Source organism: Oryctolagus cuniculus, chromosome 1, assembly GCF_051225735.1.
Source record: "Oryctolagus cuniculus isolate XC-2025 breed Fujian yellow rabbit chromosome 1, ASM5122573v1, whole genome shotgun sequence".
In the NCBI taxonomy this organism is placed as follows: Eukaryota; Metazoa; Chordata; class Mammalia; order Lagomorpha; family Leporidae; genus Oryctolagus; species Oryctolagus cuniculus.
The window spans coordinates 81,166,727-81,187,455 of NC_142867.1; the positions used below are offsets into that span (position 1 = coordinate 81,166,727).

The window sequence follows — 20,729 nt, forward strand, 5'->3', positions numbered from 1 at the left end:
CAGAGTGAAGGAGAGAGGGAGAGAAAGAGATCTTCCACTAGCTGTTTCACTCTCCAAACTGCCAGATGGTTTGGGCTGGGTCAGGCTGACCCAGAAGCTTCATCAGGGAATCCCATTTGGATGCAGGTGTCCAAATGTTTGGACCATCTTCAACAGCTTTCCCAGTTGCATTAGCAGGAATCTGAAGTGGAGCAGCAAGGATTGAACAGGCACTTCCATATGTGATCAACCTTCAGTTTAAGTTGCGATAATCTCTGTCATTCCAAGTACATTCCTTTTTAAAAAAAAATTTTTTTTAACTTATTTGAGAAGAAGAGAAAGTGAGAGACAGAAAGAAAGGCCTTCCATAGTTATACAAACTATCTCGATGGGTGTATTCAGAGAATATCTATCTGGATTTCAAAAATTTACAAATATCACCTCCCAAATAATTATTCATTTCAATCAAGAGAACGTTTGTGTAATTTGAGATTGATCCAATTGCTTTTAACTAAATCACCTGAGAAGGTGTTCACCCAAAGAATGATGGGAAATAGTGCCCCTCCCCCTAGTCCTCTCTGCTACAGAAACCCCATCAGGGTGGGGCTTGCTCATCTTGTACAAAGGCCTGCCCAGTCAAGGTTTATTTTGTTCTGAGGCTTGGTGTTGACTGGGCTGTGGAGACCTTCTGATCCTTCAGAGCCCAGGGAACTCAGAACCACCTACCTGACCCCAGTATCCATTCCTAGACGTTGCAGAGGACCAGTTCCAATCGTCAGGTGAGTACTGGATCCAAAGAAATGAATTAATCCTTTTTACCTTAAAACTTGAAAATAGAGGGATTTTCATCTTAGAAATGAACCAACAGCAGTCTTAGATCACTCCTAGGCCCAGGGTAATGTGTTTTATAATAAATACCGAATTTTCCTTTTTGTTGAACCGGCGCCCCAACCGCGACTAGAACCTGTTGTACTGGTGCCACAGGCGGAGGATCAGCCTAGTGAGCCGCGGCGCCAGCCTCAGAATTTTCATCTCTATTAGAATTTTGCATCTTATAAATTAATGGTGTTTTCTGTTATTTTTGTTATGCCATATGGATGAACATGTTGAAACACTGGAGGGGAAGACCTTGGGGAATCTTGTGGAATGTGAAAAATGATTTCTCTACAGAAATTTGTGGTTGTAGCTTGGGTGTTTAATAATGGTTTTATGCATTTGGAAGATATTTTGAAAATCCATTTCTGTATAATGAACTCTAAAATCTTGGGTAACTATGCTTCCTACTTCTATTTCATATAAGTTAATTATATTGTAACATTTTTAGAACATTAACTCTTTTGTGACTCACTCAGCATTATTTATTATAATACCATCCATTCTTATATCTGTGGGTGCTTCATTCTAGACTCCCACTGCATACCAAAATTCATGAAAGCTTAAGTCTCTTATCGAACATGGTTTAGAATTTGCATATGATCGACACACATTGTCCCATATAATTTATATTTTATGTTTTTAATGCTTATTCATATAGTTGATGGGGGAGAGAGAGAGAAAGAGGGAGAGAGAGAGAATTCTATTCCCTGTTTCACTCTAAATGGTTGCAACAGCCATGTGTGGGCCATGCTGAAATGAGGAACCAGGAATTCCAGTCTGTCTTCCACATGGGTGGCTGGTTCCTTTTTACTTGGGCTGTATTCCCTGCTTTCCCAGGCACATCGACAGGGAGCTGAATTGGAACCAGAGCAGCCAGGACTCAAGCCTGCACTGTTATATGGGATGCCTGTTTTAAACAGCCAGTTAACCTGATGTCTCACAATGCCAGGTGCATGTCCCATATATTATTTATTTATTTTTAAAGATTTTTTTACTTAATTGAAAGAGTTATAGAGAGGTCTTCAAATCCCTGGTTCATTCTCCAAATGGCTTCACACTCAGTGTGGGGGGTGTGGGGGGGGGGCGGGGTTAAGTTGGGAGGCAGACTGAAACCAGGAGCTAGGAGTGTCATCCAAGTGTCAGGCATGCAGACATGGGTGCAGAGGCCCAGGGAATGTGTGGGCAATTTTCCCATGCTTTCCCAGGCACATTATCAGGGAGCTTGATCGGAAGTGGAACTTCTGGGGCTCAAACTGGCATCTTTATTGGATGCCTGATTGTAGAAGCAAGTTAACCTGCTATGCCACAACCTTGGCCCTCTCTTTAAAGCTATTTGCAATTCTGTGATTGTCACCATTTCCCCTTAAATCCTCAGTGTTATTAAGTAGAGTAAAGTTGACTACACAGAAGAGCCAAAATAAAGACTGCAGTTAACACAATATTGTATCAGGGCTGGCACTGTGGCCCATTGGGTTAAGCTGCCACCTTGGATGTCAGCATGCCCTATGCCCTGCAGTTCAAGTCCCAGCTGCCCAAATTCTGATCTAGCGTCCTGCTAATGAGGCTAGGAAGGCACCAGAACATGGCACAAGTACCTGGCCCTGATAAGTGGATGGAGATCCAGGCTTCTAGCTTCAAAAGTCTTGCCTAGCCCCATCTCTTGCATCCATTTGAGGAGTGAAACACCAGATGGAAGATCCTATCTCTCCCTCCTCTCTCTGCAACTTTGCTTTTAAATAAATTAATTAGGAATTTAAAAATTTTCTTAGCTTTGATGTGTGGTTATCACTTTTGGCATAGCAATGAAGTTTTTTAAATTATTGTTCCCATCAGATGCATTCTGTTTCTGTGGATTTTGGTGATCCTTTCTTATTTTTTGATATTCTTGCATTTCATCACACTATTTTGTAGCAATAAAATTAAGTCATAGATTTTGTTCTGTCATTCATGTATTTTGTACACTCTGGTGTCTTTCATTCTGACGCCTTTGCTTTTTCACTTTACAGTTTATGATTTTCACTTCTATACATAGCAGTCCATATTTCACATTCTCCGTCTCATTTTTTTCTAGGATTTCTTTTAGCTGGACATTATACTTCCTCTAAAAGAGTTTCTCATTGTATGTTTTTCATACTGTGGTTCCTTTTGGAATGCATCTACTCTACACACATGCATACATTCTTTTCTTTTTTTAAATATTTTTAATTATTTGAGAAGTAGAGTTGCAGACAGAGAGGGAGAGGAAGAGACAGAGAGAAAGGTCTTCCATCTGCTGATTCACTCCCCAAATTGCTGCAATGGCTGGAGCTGCACTGATCGAAAGCTGGGAGCTTCTTCTGGGTCTCCCATTTGGGTGCAGGGTCCCAAGAACTAGGACCATTTTCCACTGGTATTCCAGGCCATAGCAGATTGGAATAGGAGCAGCCAGCACTAGAACCAGCACCCATATGGAAGGCTGGTATTGCAGGTGGAGCCACAGCCAGCCAGCTCTATGCCAAAGTGCCAGCCCCAATATATATCTTTTGTTATTTTGGCTATTATTTTTAAAATTAATTTAATTCTGGGAGAGAGAGAGAGAGAGAGAAGTAGAGGTACTTCATGGAGGTACTGATACAGTGTAGGACACTCAGCCTTGATCATCACCATCCGTAGGTTTATGAATGCCTGCAATGACATTTGGCTCATTAGATCACGGATCAATTTGGTTTTATTCTGTCCTTATCTCCTCTTCTGCTTTGCCTTCTGCTGTAATACAGTTTTATTCCTTTATGCTTTTAGGTATCCCAGATTTTGTTTCCTTCTTCCTTCCCTCCCTCCCATCCTTCCTTCCTACTCATTAATTTTCCTGTATCATTATTTCCACATCTTTTCCTTGATATTTCCATGTTTTCATGTAAATAAACCTTAAGATTGATTTGCGTGTGGTTTCATATGATATTGTATTCTCTGTTTCTAAATCTAAAAATCTGTTCTGCTCAAAGCTTCTCAGAAACTGACTGGACACTCTCAGTAAAAGAACAATTTACTACTTTAGTACAACTGATGGCATCAGACATGATCTTTCTAAATTACTTTCATTTCCAAACCCTGTGTTCCAATCAGTGGTCGGTTCTTTGTGCCTCCTGCTTCCCAAGGCTATTCTCACCTGCTCTTTCTCTAGACTACTATCTTGCAATATTTATTCTTGCTTTCTACCTCTGTCTCTCTCTGTCTTGAATTTTTCATTCATGTTTCTCTCTGTCCCCACCCCCACCCTCTCTTTTCCTTTACCTCCCCCTCTCCTTCTTTATAGGGTTTGTTTCTATTTTTTTGGTCTCTTTCTCTGAGTCTCTTTTTCACTTAATTGCTTTTTTAAAATGTCTCTTCTATTCTTTCTATATACCCTTTAAGCATGTGTAAATTTTGAGACCTACTTAGGGAAAAATAATAGAACAAAACCTCCTTTCCAAATGACCTCCTTCTCTTGCTAAAACTTTTATTTCCATCAAGGTCAGCCTTACTGATTAAATGCGATCATACTTGCTGTGGCCAGGTGCGAGACCAACCCTTACACTTTTTACAGGTTTGAACTATGCATTGCAACTCACCAAAAGCCTTCCTTCCCAAAACCTCACTTCCTTATCCATACATTTTGCATTATTCTCCACTCATCTGTTTGACTTATACGTTGCATTTCCTGCCCCTGAAACATGTGTTTTCAGAAAGCCCTGAAACATAGGTTCTCAGAGCACCTACAGCTCTTTACTCATAAGGGAACCCACAGTGATTCCTCCTTGGCCAGGATAAAGTCCTCCACTTATAGAACCACATTTTTATTTCATCCTTGCCATCATATTATTATTACCATATATATATTATATATTATCATATATCATAATATCATAGATATTGCTTTATCCCCAAATCAGGAAAATATTTTGTTGCACAGTGGGTTCAGCATAAAATTTCAAGGTTAGTTTACCCTATAGAGAAACATGTACTGCTTTTTCTAGTGAGCCCATTAGGAGATGTTATCACCTAACTCAAATTCTTTCCCTGTGTATTACTGTAGTGCCCTTTCCCAAGCTGCTTCTGAGAGACAAGGGCTTATAAAACTTTCCTGCCATGTTCTGATTATATTGGCCTCTTTGTTTAGAGTCCTCTGATTTTTCTGTCTCTTTTTCCATATAGACTTCATTTGCATTAGGAGTTTCTCCTGAAAAAGAAATATAAATTTGAGCACTAGAGAAGAAATTATAGTACTTTTCTGTTACTTGTAAAAGACATGTGGATATACAGAAGGTAACTCAAGAATAAAGACAGAAGAGAAAGTGGACATTTCCTCGAGAAGACTGTCATATCTGAGATCTCTCTCAAACCAAGAATAGATTTCCTGAATCTAATGTGACCCACTATCTGAGTAATACAGTACTGAAATTGTATGTAACCTGGTAAATTTTCAGAAGGGAATCTTACTTCATATTTTGTTTTCAAATGCTGTCATTTGTCTATGACACTCTGAGCAGATTTAGAAACAGTAACACTAGCTCATTGTGATCATGACTAAGTTAGCCAGTGACTGTCACGACCACTAGAAATTTATCTATACTGCTACTTATCCTGATATACCAGAATTCTAACATCATCATCTTTATCATCATTGCACATTCGTCTGTCTCAGCCCAAGAAAATTTAAGCTACAGGTGACCAGAGCTATTTGTAGGGTTTCTTCACTTCTCTATCTCCCATGTTCAGAATAATGACTAAGTCATGAGAGTTAGTAATTGTGTCTTTTTTTAATTGCACGAAAGGATAACAACAATAATACCTGGCATATCCTTGTTTTCGCCTGTCAGTTTCAGGTAAAGATCCACTCTTCAAAGTGTTTTCAGTGTCAATACTCACCCTGCAGTACTCAGCAGCCTGCTGCATTGGGCAGAGTCTGTGAGTGGCATGTTCTGGGGATGCAGAGCAGAGCACACACAGAAATTTCTTGTCAGTTTCACAGATGAGGTCCTTGACTTTCTTGTGTATCATACAGATTATAGTGTGAGCAGTTTGTTTCTCAGCAAATATAATGCTTTGCCAGCCTATTTTCTGTGATATTTTCTGGCACACAGGGCAGCAAACAGGTGTTTGGACATCTTCCCAGAAGATGCAGAGACAGGGACTACAAAATCTGTGTCCACAGCTCATGGTGACAGGGTCGGTGAAATAGTCTGTGCAGATGGAGCAGATGAGCTTATTCAGGGAACACTGCAGGCAAAGAGAACCCATATTTCTGAGAAAACAAAAGGAAAAGATCATTCTTTACCCCTGGGCATGTGAGCTGAACTTAGAGCTAGAGCATCTTAGAAAAGGTCCTCCACACAATAGGAGGTTTTGCAGTTATAGAGAAATTTACCAAGAAGGCTCAAAGTGGTTCTGTATGCAGTTATGGAAAAAGAGGTTCAAACTGTATCTATTACAAAGTAAAATTTTCTTTGTTTAGCTGAATGTACCAACAAATCCTAGAGAAAGATAGTCCTTGGTGATCACCTGAAAAGTCATAGGGAATACGGGATCCTGGAGAGGGTGATGAGAGATCTTCTAAAACATATGAAAATAACTCTTGTGTGCTTACCATATAAGGGGTTGACATGAAGTTTCTGCTGTTCATTGATGCCCAAGTGAGAAAGACAGTACTAATATGGCATCATGGTTACAAGCACAGGTTGGAAGCTCAGTTGCCCAGGTTTGATTCCCATACCCATCACTTAGAGAAGCAATATATATGATAATGTACAAAATCATATCATAAATATTTAGGTACTGCATACCAATACATAAATTACACATGCATAAACACACACAAAGGGAGAGAAGAGAAAGTAGGTCCACACTTTGCACAAGATTTAATTTAATTATAGCAGCAAAATGATAAAGTAGGATGGAGAAGCGTGCAACCATGAGACAGGCAGAGTGGGGAAGGAGAGGAAGTATATAGGTGCTTAGGAGGAGGCAACAAAGAAAACAAGAAACAAAACAACAAAAACAAGCAATGGAGAGAGAACTCTGGTTTGTAGCAGTAATAACTGAATGACCCAGCAAGTCTTTTTAAAGCTCTAAAATTTGTGTTTGAATCCTTAATGGGAGAACTTTCTAGGACAAAAACACATTCGATAACAGCTGGGATAGATGTGTTATCTATTTCTTACACTCAGGATTCTAAGACTTCCATGGTCACAATTCACAGCAGCAACAGATCTCAAGAATTGCTACCTACATCTCACCAGCCTGGCTGAAGACCTTCAGCAGGAAATAGCCAGAGATCTCGGCCCAAGGACTCATAATCCAGAAGTTGGGCTTTAGCCATTTGAAAGTTCCCTCTTATAGTCCTCAATTGGTAGGGTTGGGACAAAAAGCTTCATTTGGGCTTTCAGAAAACTTCAAAATGAATCCATAGATTGATCTACTGGGGTCCTGGGCCTTGTTACAATTTTTAGTAAGAGTTTTTCAAAGTCATTGTGGGTCTCAGCTACACTTAGAGTGATAAGACATCTCTAGCTTCATGTGGACCCAATAAATAAATAAATTCTGGTGAAGATTCTATAAGGTATGGAGAAGTGAGTTCATGTGTCCTGGCCAGGTTTTTCCCAAACACTCAGCTGGGCACACATTCAGGGCTTAAATTTCCTTTGCTCAATGGTGCCATCACCTGTTACATGTCTCTGAATATAGCTCCTTTAATTAGTGCTCTGATTCGTAGTCCTCATTGTGGCAGACAGCAAGTACCCCAAACCATTAAGGGAGCCTTCCTTCAATATTCACCTCTGCCTCTCCAATCCCTCATTTCAAGGCCACTGCTCACAACAAATGCAAGGAAAAACAAACAAAAGATTTATGAATCTGTTTCATCTTTAAAAAACCTCTGTCTCCACTACTTACCTCACTCCAAAGATGAAAGTCTTCGTGAGGGGTGAGAACATCTTTCTTCCCACCCCGTCACACATGCACATGAACACACACACACACATACACACATATGAAAACAGAGTTTTTCAATGATATATAGACACCATAAAGATTAGTGATCAGTGAAATCTCTATAAAATCTATTTTAAGGATCTAAAAAATCTGCCCATCACCCATGATTTACAAGTAGTATATGAAAAGTACAACTAATTTCATACCTTTTCTTCCCTTTCTCTCTTTTCCTCACTCTCCCTCTCTCAAATGACATAAAAGAAACCTACCAGTCAAAAGAGTGCATTTTAAAATTTTCTCCCTGTAGAACACAAATTTAAAGGATTTACAGAAAAGCAGTAAATATTAACAAAGTCATTTATTATTATGGGGTTAAGCATTCAATGACTACTTTATATTTTTGTTATTTGGTGTTTTACAAGATTTTTGCAAGTAGCAAAAAATGTGTGCCCCTTTGTAATGAGACAGCGAGTGTAGAGGGCCCTCTCTGTGGTATCCCAAGACCTGTGAATGACCAACGACCATGTTTCACTGTGAAAAGCAAAGCCTGGAACCTGCCGAGGTGCTCTGGAGCAAGTCTCCAGGTGTTCATGGTGCTTCTGCCCCCAATTCTGCTTCTTTGATGGCTTTCTCCACACACGATATTACCACTGAGGTGACTGCAACGGAGGCTTTTCCACAAGGGAAACTTGGTCCCAATTCCTTTATAAACAAGACCCAGAAATGAGGCTGGAACTTGGACTAAAGACTATTAAAGGTTTTGAGAAAACTACAGGGAAAGAAAAACAAACAGTTCTAGTGGTTGGGAATATCCAGCTAATACCGTGCGCTTTCCTCACCTTCCAGTCAGTGCTTGTCCTCAGCCAATCTCTGTTGTCTGCTCCTGTATGCCCACCCTCAAAGCCGGAACTGACACTGTCTCTCCAGAACCACTCACACAGGAAGGGGAGGAGATAGGAAGTGAATGAGGGCGCTTTCCTCATCACCTGTGCTGGGTTTCCTTTCAAAGGTAGATTCCATCTCAGGTTAACTTCAACGCTAATGGCTTAAACTACTTGGTGCATTGGAATCACCTGCAAGGCTTGTTAGACTACAGATCGCTGGGCCTCAACTGTGGAGGCTCCGTTCAGGAGGGTGGGGCCAGAGAGCTTGAATTTCAAATCAGTTCTAAGATGCTGCTTCTGGTGCTGGTCCCTGGACTGTATTTTGAGAACCTCTGACTTAGCTTAATGTTTATTAAAGATGATACTTCTAGGTTACACAAGGATAACCAATTACAATAGAATCTTCCTGGATAACACACCGCTGGAATTCCAGGATCAGGATTTTACACTTAGCTTGTGGTGGTGAGGAGAAGGGAATGGTGGGACATGCAGTCCCTTAAGGCCCTACATCTACAGCACCAGGGGAGGGCAATGGGATGCCTAGTGTGCAGCACACTTGCTTTCCAGGGTCTAAAAGGGGTGGGGAAATTTTTTCTTCCTGGGGACATTTGGATATTTAAAACATCTTTCACAGGCCATAGAAAACTATTGGCTTAAAAATTAGCCTGTTGAATTTCCACTCCTGCCTGCGGCTACCTTGATGAGGCCAGGCCAAGTGATTTCATGGGTCTTTCTTGTGGTCAGGGGCTGGATCTGCCCTGCCCCCAAACAAGACACAAGACGCAGCCCTGTTGTTCAGGAGCCCAGGAAGTCCCACCTTTGAAACATCCATTTCCCCACCTAAACCTTCAACCAAGAAGTGAGCAGGAAATAGGCCCTCACCATGAGGATTCTCAAAGTGTGGTTCTGTCAATCTTGTCTTTTTTTAAAATTTTTTTTAACTTTTATTTAATGAATAGTAATTTCCAAAGTGCAGCTTATGGATTACAATGGCTTCCCCCCCATAATGTCCCTCCCACCCACAACCCTCCCCTTTCCCACTCCCTCTCCCCTTCCATTCACATCATGATTGATTTTCGATTTTCTTTATGTATAGAAGATCAGTTTAGCATACATTAAATAAAGATAATTGCTCCCTGAAGTCTTGTTCTTCTCTGCCTTTACAGGATAGTTTTCCAGGGGCACTGTGACAAGCAATATTACCCAAGACTGAAGGACAAGCAGCTATGAGAGTCCAGATATTTTCTGCTAAGCAAGACATTAAAGAGATTTTCAAAAATAGAAAACAATGCCACTGCCCTAATTTATTTATATTTGTGGTTTTAGAAAATGTACTGTTTCTCACAAAAATATTTTGCTATAGATTATAGTGTTACAACTTATTTCAAATGATCAGTAAATACATATTAATAATTTTCTAGTTTTATTTTAGAACATGTCATTAAGGAACCCATTTAGCCAATGCTCTTGGGGACTCTCAATTATTTTGTCAGCTTAGTTGTATAATTGACATACCATATGGTTCACCCACCTCATGTACGCAGTTTGATGATGTTAATACATTTTTCTTAAATTTACTTTATATAACCAGTACCACTTCCTATTTTGGAACACGACATTCTCCTGAAAAGACCTCCCTTGCCCATTTAAGTTAGTCCCTACTCCATTTCAAAGCACCAGGCAACAACTCTTGTGCTTTCTAGTTTTGCCATTTTAGAAATACTATATATTTCATTACACAATATATAATTCTTTGCATTGAATTTCTTTCACTTATTACAGTGTTTTTGAGATGCATAATTATTGTGTTACTTTATTCTTTTTTGCTGAGTGTTACTCCATATTAGGCATGTACTATATTTTATATGTCAATTCTCCAGTGAATGGACATTTAAATTGTTCCCAATGTTGGGCTACTCTGAATGATATTGCTATGACATTTGTATGCATGTTTCTAATTTATTAGGGTAGTAGTTATGGGTAGTTACTTAGGGGCTAAAGTGCTGGATTATTTGGTATTCATACTTGATTTTTTAAGAATTAAACAAGTTTACAGGAACAAACTGCTTTTCAATGTGGCTGTACGTTTTCGCCAGCAGCACTTATCTATAGGAGATCCAGTTCCTCCACTTTCTCACCAACACTTAGTAGTTTCAACATTTATTACTTTACACATTCCAATTTTAGAGTACTATGGTAGGATCTGATTGTGGTTTCAATTTGTTTACATATTACCAATAATTAAATGATGTTGATTGTGGGGAGCAACTGGGAGCAACTCGGACTAGACTAAGTTACTGGAATTAAGACTTATTCTATGCATCTGCTCTCCCACAATATGGCACTGGGAGAGGAGGAAACAGCTTCTACACAGCTGCCTCCAGTTCAACCAATAAACAGCAGGAACTGCTCCTGATTGGAGGAGAGCAGCATACTCGGCGTGTGGGTAGCAGAGTTGGGATTGGTGGAAGAGGACTATAAAGGAGGAGAGAGACAACATGAATGAGGAACATCTAAGAGGAACACCTGTGCAGCCCCTGAGAGAGCCGGCCGGCGGTGTGCCGCTCCCCCTCGGAAGTGGGGAAAGTGGCTAGGGGGAACCGCCCTTCCATGGAGGTGGAAGGGAGGGTAGCCAACCCGGGAAGAACCAGCAGCAAACCCAGGGAGGGCCAAGCAGACGAAAGAACAATGCAGGGTCCTGTTTCGTTCCTCCATGAAGACGGGGAGCGACAGTTGATGAATGATTATATCCTTCCTTGCCATTCAAAATGAGCCTTAGTGAGTCATCTACTCAAATCTTAAGCTGTACAATTTCCTGGTTGGATAATTTGTCTAACCATTGAGTCCTAGCAATAGTTTTGATGCAAATCCTTTATCAAAATTATGTTTTACAAATGTCTTTTACCATTCTATGCCTTCTCTGCTAATTCTGTTGTCTCTCAAATAATAGATTTTTAAATTTTTAGGAATCAACTATGCATTTTTTCTTCCTGGTGCTACATGGAGAAGATATTTGTAAAACACAAAGTCACTGAATTTTTTTCTATGATTATTTCCAGAAGTTTAATAATAGAAAGTTTACATTCAGACTAATGATCAATTTTGAGTTTATTTTTGTTATGTGTGTAATATGGGTTTGAGGTTCAATTTTGGATATAAATTCCAAATATTTAAACAATATTTGCTAGAAAGATTATTCATCACTTCTTTGAATGATCTTGACACCTTGGTCAAAAATCAATTGATCTTATACATGTTGTCTATTTTGTTCTGTTGTGCATATTCCTATATCTTGCCTTGCACTAATACTACGCTGTCTTCATCACTGTACACTTTGAATACAGATAATGTTAATCCCCCAATTTTCTTCCTTTTGAAAAGCATTTTATTTTTAGCAGATTTACTGAAATATTAGTCATACAGCAACTAATTCACCCATACTAAATGTATAGCTCAATGACATCCAGTACATTTAGTTTTATAATTATTACCAAATCCAGTTTGGGAACAATTTCATTATGTCCAAAGGTTGTTTTATGCTGTTACATACAATAAATCTCTTATGCTACCATAGTCCAGGGCATCCACTACCTATCTCTACAGAAGTACCTGTACCTCTGGACCTTCCATATACATGGAACCATACCACATGCAACCTTTTCTGTTTCCTTTTAACTCAGCATAATGTTTGTGAGTTGATCCATGTTGTGAAATGTATGAGTATGTCACTAATTATTTATTCATTTTGCTGTTCAGTTTTTCAGTGTATGATTATGCTACATTTTGATGATCTATTTAACAGTTGAGGGACATTTAGTTTTTGAGCTTGTAAAAGTGATGCTATTATGCATATTTCAGTTCAAGTCTTTGCAAATACATGTGCTTTCATTTACCTTAGGATGATACTGAGGGAGGGAATTCCTGGGTTCTCTGGTAAGTTTATGCTTTATAAAACTTTCATTTACATTTTTTTAAATAAAATTATTAATACTTTAGATTCTCAAGTTTGCAGTAAATGCATGATAATTATTACAACACAATTCAAATCAACTCTCATGATATTGCGATATTAATACAAAGAGAACAGCTTCCATTTCGTTCATGGATACATTTCTGAAACTATGATAGTTCCCTCTTTCCTTCTTTCTTTTTCATTTTTTGAGACAACATTTTTAATTTACATTATAGTCCAGGGCTTAATGTGCCACTAAATAAAGTGTTCAACAAGGGAAAAGTAAAAACACCATAGTTTAATAGGAATAGAGGTAAGGGCTATAAACAATAACCAAATGAAAAGATGTCCATGTCACTCATGCAGTATATTTCAAAATAATCACAGATCATTGAATCTATAGAATTGTATGATTCTGTTTTATGGTGGTTTTTTTTTTTTTTTTTTTTTTTTTTTTTTGTCAGGCAGAGTTAGACAGTGAGAGAGAGAGAGACAGTAAGAAAGAAATGTCTTCCTTTTTCCGTTGGTTTACCCTTCAAATGGCTACCATGGCCAGCGCACTGCGCAGATTGGAAGTCAGGAGCCAGATGCTTCCTCCTGGTCTCCCATGCAAATGCAGGGCCCAAGCACTTGGGCCATCCTCCATTGCCTGCCCAGGCCACAGCAGAGAGCTGGATGGGAAGAGGAGCCACCAGGACAGAAACTGGCCCCCAAACCAGGACTAGAACCCGGGGTTCCATGCTGCAGGCAGAGGATTAGCCTAGTGAGCTGCAGCGCCGGCCTTAAGTATATCATTCTTAACCACTGGCTTGATAAAAATATAAAACAATGTTTGCAGAAACTATTTACAGCAGTACCAATCACACAGGCATTTACTTTTTGGTTTCATTTTTCTTTTTAAATTTTAGTTCCAACATATAAGGGAGAACATGTGGTATTCATCTTTCAGTGTTCAGCTTACTTCACTCTGCATGAAATACTCCAGTAACATCTGTGTGGATGCAAAAGGTAGCACTGCATTCTTTTTAAGAGCTGAATAATATTCTATTGTTTTCCTTATCCATTCATGTGATGATGGACACATTGGTTGCTTCCTGATTTTGGCTATTGTGAACAATGCTGCTATAAACATGGTGGTGCAGGTTATCTCTGGGGTACAATATGTATCAAATCCCACTCAGTAATGGGATTGCTGGATCACATGGCAAATCTATTTCTAGTTTTTAAAGAAATCTCCATACTGTTTTTCAAAGTGGCTTTACTAATTTACATTCCCACCAATAGATAAGAGTTCACCATTCTCCACATCCTTGCCAGCATTTGTTAGTGTCCTTTGGTTAATAGCCCTTCTGACAAGGATGAAGTGCTATCTCACTGTGATTTAGACTTGGATTTACTGGATAGCTAGTGATATCGAGCATTTTTCATGTATTTGTTGACTATTTGTATGCCTTCTGAGAACTGTCTATTGCCCAATTTCTTCAAGATTCATTTATTTATTTGAAAGTCAGAGGTACAGAGAAGGAGAGGAGAAGCACCAGCAGCAGCAGAGAGAGAGAGAGAGAGAGAGAGAGAGCACGCGAGAGAGCGAGAGAGCTCTTCCATCTGCTGGTTCACTGCCCAAATGCCCAGGAGCCAGGCCCTTCACCCAGGTTTCCCACATAGGTGGCAGCAGCTCAAGCACTTGGGCCATCTTCTGCTGCTTTCCCAGCTGAACTAGCAAGGAGCTGAATTGGAAATGGAGCAGCTGGTGCTCAAACTGGTACCTATAATGGGATGTCTGCAGGCAGCAGCTTTACCCATTAGGCCACAGCACCAGCCTCTGCCCATTTCTTAATTGGATTAGGCTTTTGTTATTCTTGAGTTGCTGATATATTCTAGACAGTAATTGTTTTTCAGGTTGGTAGCTTGCAAATATTTTTTCCCCTTCTGCTGATATCTCTTCACTCTATTGATTGCAGACATCAGAATCAAGTTGTATTTATCCCAGAAATGCAAGGGTGGTTCAACATTCACACATCAAAAAATGTCATAAATGTCCTCAACAGAATGAAGAACAAAACACATATGGTCATCTTAATAGACATGAAGAAATCATTTGGTAAGATTCAGCGTCCTTTCATGGTAAAACTCTGCCCAGATTGGGTGCAGAAGGAACTTACCTCAGAATTACGAAGGCTTTACATGACAGATCAGCAGTCACTATACTACTGAATGGGAAAAGCTAAAAGTACTTCCCTGAAGATCTGGAACAGGAAAGTCCACTTTCATCACTCTTTGTCAATATAGTACTGGAAGTATTAGCAAGAGCAGTTAGGGAGGATGTGGTGGAATGAGAAGGCCGTGCCATGATGGCCACTGGCAAGCGAGCATCAGTTACTCAGGAATGGCTTTGAAACCCACCTGGCAATGGAGCCTGCCTGGCAACAGGCTATGATTGGATGGCTTTGAAAACTGCCTGGCAACAGGCTGTGATAGGTTGGGGAATAGACCGCCCCTTGACCGGATTGGCTGGTCTTGACTATATAAGCTTTTGTACTAAATGAAATAAACGAGTCTGTGGGGTGCTTGTCACAAGTCCACTTTCACCTGACTCCCGGGGTCTGTGTGGTGACTCCGCGCCACTTGCCCTCACCACACTCCTCCTCTCAGAAATGAATCCACTGCAATATTGTTGAGAAATCAATTGCAACAGGAGGAGAAATAAAAGACATCAAAATTAGGAAGGAAGGAGTTAAAATATCCACATTTTCAGATTACATGATGCTGAACATGGGAAAACATAAATACTCCAGCAAGAAGCTGTTAGAACTAATGAATCAATCCATTAAAGTTGTAGGCTACAAAATAAACATACAAAAACAAGTAGCTTTTTTATGAACTCACTAAAAGAGATATCCAGAAGGAAATCTCATTCACAATAGCAACAAAACTATTTAGGAAAAAAAATTTAACCAAATAAGTGAAAGATATCTACCATAATATTATAAAACACTGATGAAAAAATTAAAATTTTAATTAGGTTTTAATGGATTAGGTATGCTGTGTAAATACAATTCTATGAACATAATGATGTTCCCTTCTCCCTTTCTGTCCTTCCTCTCCCTTCCTCCTCCTGGTTTTTTTGTTTTTTTTTTTTAGTTTTTGAGATAATATATTTTTAATTTACATTACAGTAAAAGGGCTTAACACTTCCCTGAGTAAGAAGTTTAACAATTAAAAAGCAGAAAGACCCTAGTTGAGTGGGAATATAGACAATGACTATAAACAATAATTGAACAAAAAATGACCATTCCACCCATACAGAGTAAATTATCAACATGATCATTAAAACTATAATAGTGTAAAATTCTAAAATCACTGGTTTGACAAAGGTATAAAACAAAATTTCACAAAGCTATATTTACACAACTGGAGGACATGATATTGAGAGAAATAAGCCAGACACAGAAAGACAAATACTTCATGTTCTCCTTTATATGCGGAAGAATGTACAAAAGGAAGGAAGGAAGGAAGGAAGGAAGGAAGGAAGGAAGGAAGGTGTTTGTGTATCGGTTTTGCTGAAAATCTCGTTAACATGCTCTTTTTTTTTAACTTTTATTTTGTAAATATAAATTTCCAAAGTACAGCTTATGGATTACCGTGGATTCCCCCCCCCATAACTTCCCTCCCACTCACAACCCTCCCATCTCTTGCTCCCTCTCCCATTCCATTCACATCAAGATTCATTTTCAATTATAGTTAACATGCTCGTGATATAACTATAAAAAAGTTGTTCAGTAGAATTTCTAGGTTTTATTGTGATACATATCTGGGCTCAAAGATAATAGAGATACAAATCTTGCATTAAAAGTGTTTGCAATGATTCATATCCAGTGGCACAACTGTTAAAGAGAAAGTAGAGGAGAAGGTAGATAGGTAGTTAGATTCCCAAGATTTCCTTTATGTGACTATGGCCAGAAAGTTACTGTAAATATTATTTTGTGGAGTTCCAGAAACCCAAAGTAAATGCTCCCTTTAGATGAGCAATTTCCCACTGGGCTTCTACATTCACCATAAGGTGGGGGTAAACCAAACTTTCCAGAGCCTAGTTTGGAGGAGAACCACCCAGCAAAGCAGCAGCAGCAGGAACTTTTGCCCACTTTTCACCAGTAAGGTTGAGGCCCTCGCTTTTGCCTCCAAGGAAGCTACAGCAGATTCTCAGGGTTGAGAAGTGAAATTGACCTGGATTGTGACCCAGACTTTTCAACATTGTTGTCCTAGGGGCTTGCCACTATGCTAAGGACAGACCACTCAAATGTTAGTGCAAAGCTCTGAAGGGGCTGGCACTGACTGCAGCTGGAGATAGTGGGTAGTGTTTGTGGATGAGCAGCAAATTATCCTTCATTTCAAACACGATGATAATCTGTCTGGCCCTTATTTGCTTTTGTTAGTTCTTGTAGAACAAAGTAAACTACTTTTTCTAGACCTCTAGGGAAAATGATAATACCTCAAACTGGCTTTACATAGAAATTTGACCCTTTAAGACACTGGGATAAAATTTAGCCACAAGGGGCTGGCGCTGTGGCACAGTGGGTTAACACCCTGGCCTGAAGCACTGGCATCCCATATTGGTGCCAGTTCTAGTCCTGGATGCTCCTCTTCCAATCCAGCTCTCTGCTGTGGCCTAGGATAGCAGTGAAAGATTTCCCATGTCCTTGGGCCTCTGCACCCATGTCGGGGACCTGGAAGAAGCTCTTGGCTCCTGGCTTTGGATTGGCACAGCTCTGGCTATTGCGGCCAATTGGGGGAGTGCAACAGTGGATGGAAGACCTCTCTCTCTCTCTTCCTCTCTCTGTAACTCTGTCTTTCAAAATACATAAAAAATTTTCAAAAACTTTACCCACAAGAAAGTTGGTGTTTGCTTGCTTAACCAGAGTATATGATGTCTCATTTTTTAAAAGTAAAGAAAAATACAATAGAAGGGGTAGTCTTCTTTTAAAGATGATGTGGCCTGTTTTAAAAACAATTTCAGTGTCTTCTTCCAGGTCTTGTAGTTCTGGTCTGAAGTGTGAAAAAGTTAATTGTATTTTATTGCCTGATTTATTTTATCTTTGTATAGCTATGAGTATATGTATTTCACTTTATTATTTTTGTTAGGTATTTTAAATATAAGTCAGATAGATCTTATTTATCTTTATGAAGTCTCTTTGAAAAATAATTAAGTAAATGTAACCATCAAGGGATGGGACATTATTGAGTCTCTAAGGACAGAACTGGTTCTCAGATCAAGCAGTCACCATGTGAGTGAGTCGTACAGCTGACATCTAGATCAGGTGTCCCCAGCAGGACACTCAGGACAGACAGCAGCCAAGTTTAAGAGGGAGGTGAGATTCTGCTCCTGCGTCTGGCATCCTGCTACTTAGCTCCAGAGGTAGATGGGGAGGCAGAGGAGGCAGAGGGATAAGCTGCTTTTTGGAGTGCTGGCATTCTGTATCCCAGTGCCAGCTGAAGTCCCATCTACTCTGTTTCCTATCCAGCTTCCTGCTTGTGTGTGAGAAGACAGCTGATAATGGCTCAAGAACTTGGATCCCTGCCACCACCCATGTGGGAGTCCAGGATGGAGATCCTGGCTCCTGGCTTCTGCCTGGCTTAGCCCTGGCTATCTCAGCCTTTTGGGGCATGAATCAGTGGATAGAAGGTATATTCCCTCTTCTCTTCTCTTCTCTTCTCTTCTCTTCTCTTCTCTTCTCTTCTCTTCTCTTCTCTTCTCTTCTCTCTTCTCTTTCTTTCTTTCTTTCTTTCTTTCTTTCTTTCTTTCTTTCTTTCTTTCTTTCTTTCTTTCTTTCCCTCACTCTCTCTCTTTTTCTTTTCTTCTCTCTCTCCCCCATATACTCATTTATGTCAATATCTTATTTTTATTTATTTATTTTTAGTTTTTTCATTGAACATATTCAATATAATTCATAGACACAGTTCTGTGAGTGTAATGGTTTTCCCTTCCTCCTCCCTCCCTTCCATCCTCTCTCGATGTCTTGAAACATTACCAAAAAAAGATACATGGCTTGTGCCAGAAATTCGGTTTTCATCAAAGCTGCACCTGCAATGTGATCACACGTGGGTGAGGCCAGTAGACAGAGGACCCAGGAACTTGTGGTGCAGTGCAACTCCCTCTTTCAAGGACTTTGTCACTGGAGAGTCTGTGGAAAGCCTTTGATGGATTGGATACTGGAAAGGATTTCTGCATGTTAAACAAGAGGGCCTTGTGGAGGAGTGTAAGAAATCCTGGGGGCTCCATGAGAGGCTGGACAGTGGCAGGCAGTGGTCAGGTGTCACCACAGAGCAGGACACTGTCGGAGATGTCCCTCTGGGAGCCTTTCCAAACTCTGGGGCTGAAAGTCTGTGGGGTCTATAGGTTCTTAATTTTTTTTTTTTTTAGGCTATCTGGGTTGTCCCAGGCCGGATCCTAGTTCTGCAGTGTTCTGCCCTTGCTTCTGCGGAGTCTGCCCCTTCTCAGTGGTGAGTTCCAGGGAGAATCCTTGCACACAGGGAGTCCTTGCCCAGAGCAAGTCCCTCTTAGTGCAGACTCCAAGGGGCAGGGTGAGAGGAGCCTTGGACTGGTTGAGAGCTGGGCTCCTTCTCATCTGACATTCAGCTCCGTGCCCCTATGCTGGCCCCCAGCAGTAGCAGGTGCAAGCTACTTACTGGTAGCCTTTGGAGCACTGCTAATCTGCTCAGCATGGCTGGCCCAGCAAAGTCCTGGGCACTTCTACCCCAGGCTGAGAGCAAGGAAAGGGAAAAGCGTGCATTGAGCCAGGCGGGATCTGCACTCTATTTCTTGTGATTTTCTCCCAGTTCCAGCTCCGGTAGGTCTACTGAAGTGGTGCTTCTGAGTCGGCTATCAAATGTCAGAAGAAATGTATCTGTGGCTGAGTCAGCAGGGCTCCAGATCCCAGTCTGTCACTTGGGTGGAGGGGGAAATTGGCTGTGTTCTCAGCACCTGTTCCCTGTTATCCTGGTATCATTTCAGTCAGCCCGTGGTCTCAGGTCAGAGGCAATTGCTCTCCCCGGAGAAAGAAGGTTGTGACCAGTGACCTGGAGGTAATGACGAGGGGGTGGGGGCGGAGGTTTGGAGGGGGGAGGAAAATGACATTGTGTTGTGGGTGCCCTAGAAACACACTCTTGAATTCGAGCACTTTAAGAATAAGTTATTAGTAAGGAGGCTACAATTACTGCCGAGTCCAGAAAGGATGCCAGAGTGAGGACCCGAAGGCAGAGGAGCAGGGATGTCAGAGCTGGCGGTGCACAGGGATGAAGGAGCCTGGCTCGCTCCCTTTCCCTCACTGCCTCTCAGTTTACTTTGTTCTGCAAGAACTAAACAACTAAACTGGACTCAAAACCGGCTGCAGTGTGAGGAGGAAAGGCAGAGACAGAGATGGGAAGGAAACAGGGAGGAGGGCTTTGGAGGTGGGGAGGAGAGGGGAGAGTCGTGTGTTGTCGGTGTTGCCGGTTCCTATCATTTTCTGACTCCTGGCAGGAAGGAGGAGCAAGTTGAGAGGTGCAGTGGCCTCTTGTCCTCCAGGACTGCAGAACCTGTGGGGGATGATGAGGCTGCCTGTGTCCTGGAGACCCAGGCCCTTGAAGGATGCGACCAGCAGCCAGGGCAGCACATCCTACCTGATGTCTGCCTGCATTAACCCCCAGGGCTTGGGTGTGGTCCCCAACTCCTTCCTCTGCTTCCCCCTCTACAACCCTGCAGTCCCAGCACTCTGTGCCTGTGCTCAGGGTCTGTTTAGGGAAGCCTCAGCCCCTGGCTGCTGTCACTACTGCCCTGCTCAGCTCCTGGAAGAGACTGTGTGAAATAAAATTCCTTTAGCATATTATCAGATACTGTGCGTAAGTCCATCATTCCAAAAGCAACATAGTTTATGTTTTATTACCATTTCTTCTGGATTTTTTTGGGAGAAGGATAAGGAGGGAGGAAAAGTGCTTAGAAAACTAGCATATTAACTGAAAAATGTAGAGAAGATTTCTTTGTAAGAAAAAGAAGTGCGACTTTCAGGTGAAGATGTGCTGTTGGCTTCTGAGATAGAAATATTCATAATGGAAAAGCT

The 20,729-nt window shown here is 40.8% G+C and overlaps 1 long non-coding RNA gene across 1 annotated transcript; it reads left to right on the forward strand.

Annotated features, from left to right (window-relative positions):
* The first annotated feature begins 559 nt into the window (after positions 1-559).
* LOC149128479 (uncharacterized) lies at positions 560-19,750 on the forward strand. Its single transcript, XR_016219284.1, has 7 exons — positions 560-758; positions 12,583-12,617; positions 13,545-13,644; positions 14,598-14,737; positions 18,156-18,316; positions 19,055-19,134; positions 19,646-19,750. It is a non-coding gene; the product is annotated as an uncharacterized LOC149128479 (long non-coding RNA).
* Positions 19,751-20,729: the final 979 nt, after the last annotated feature.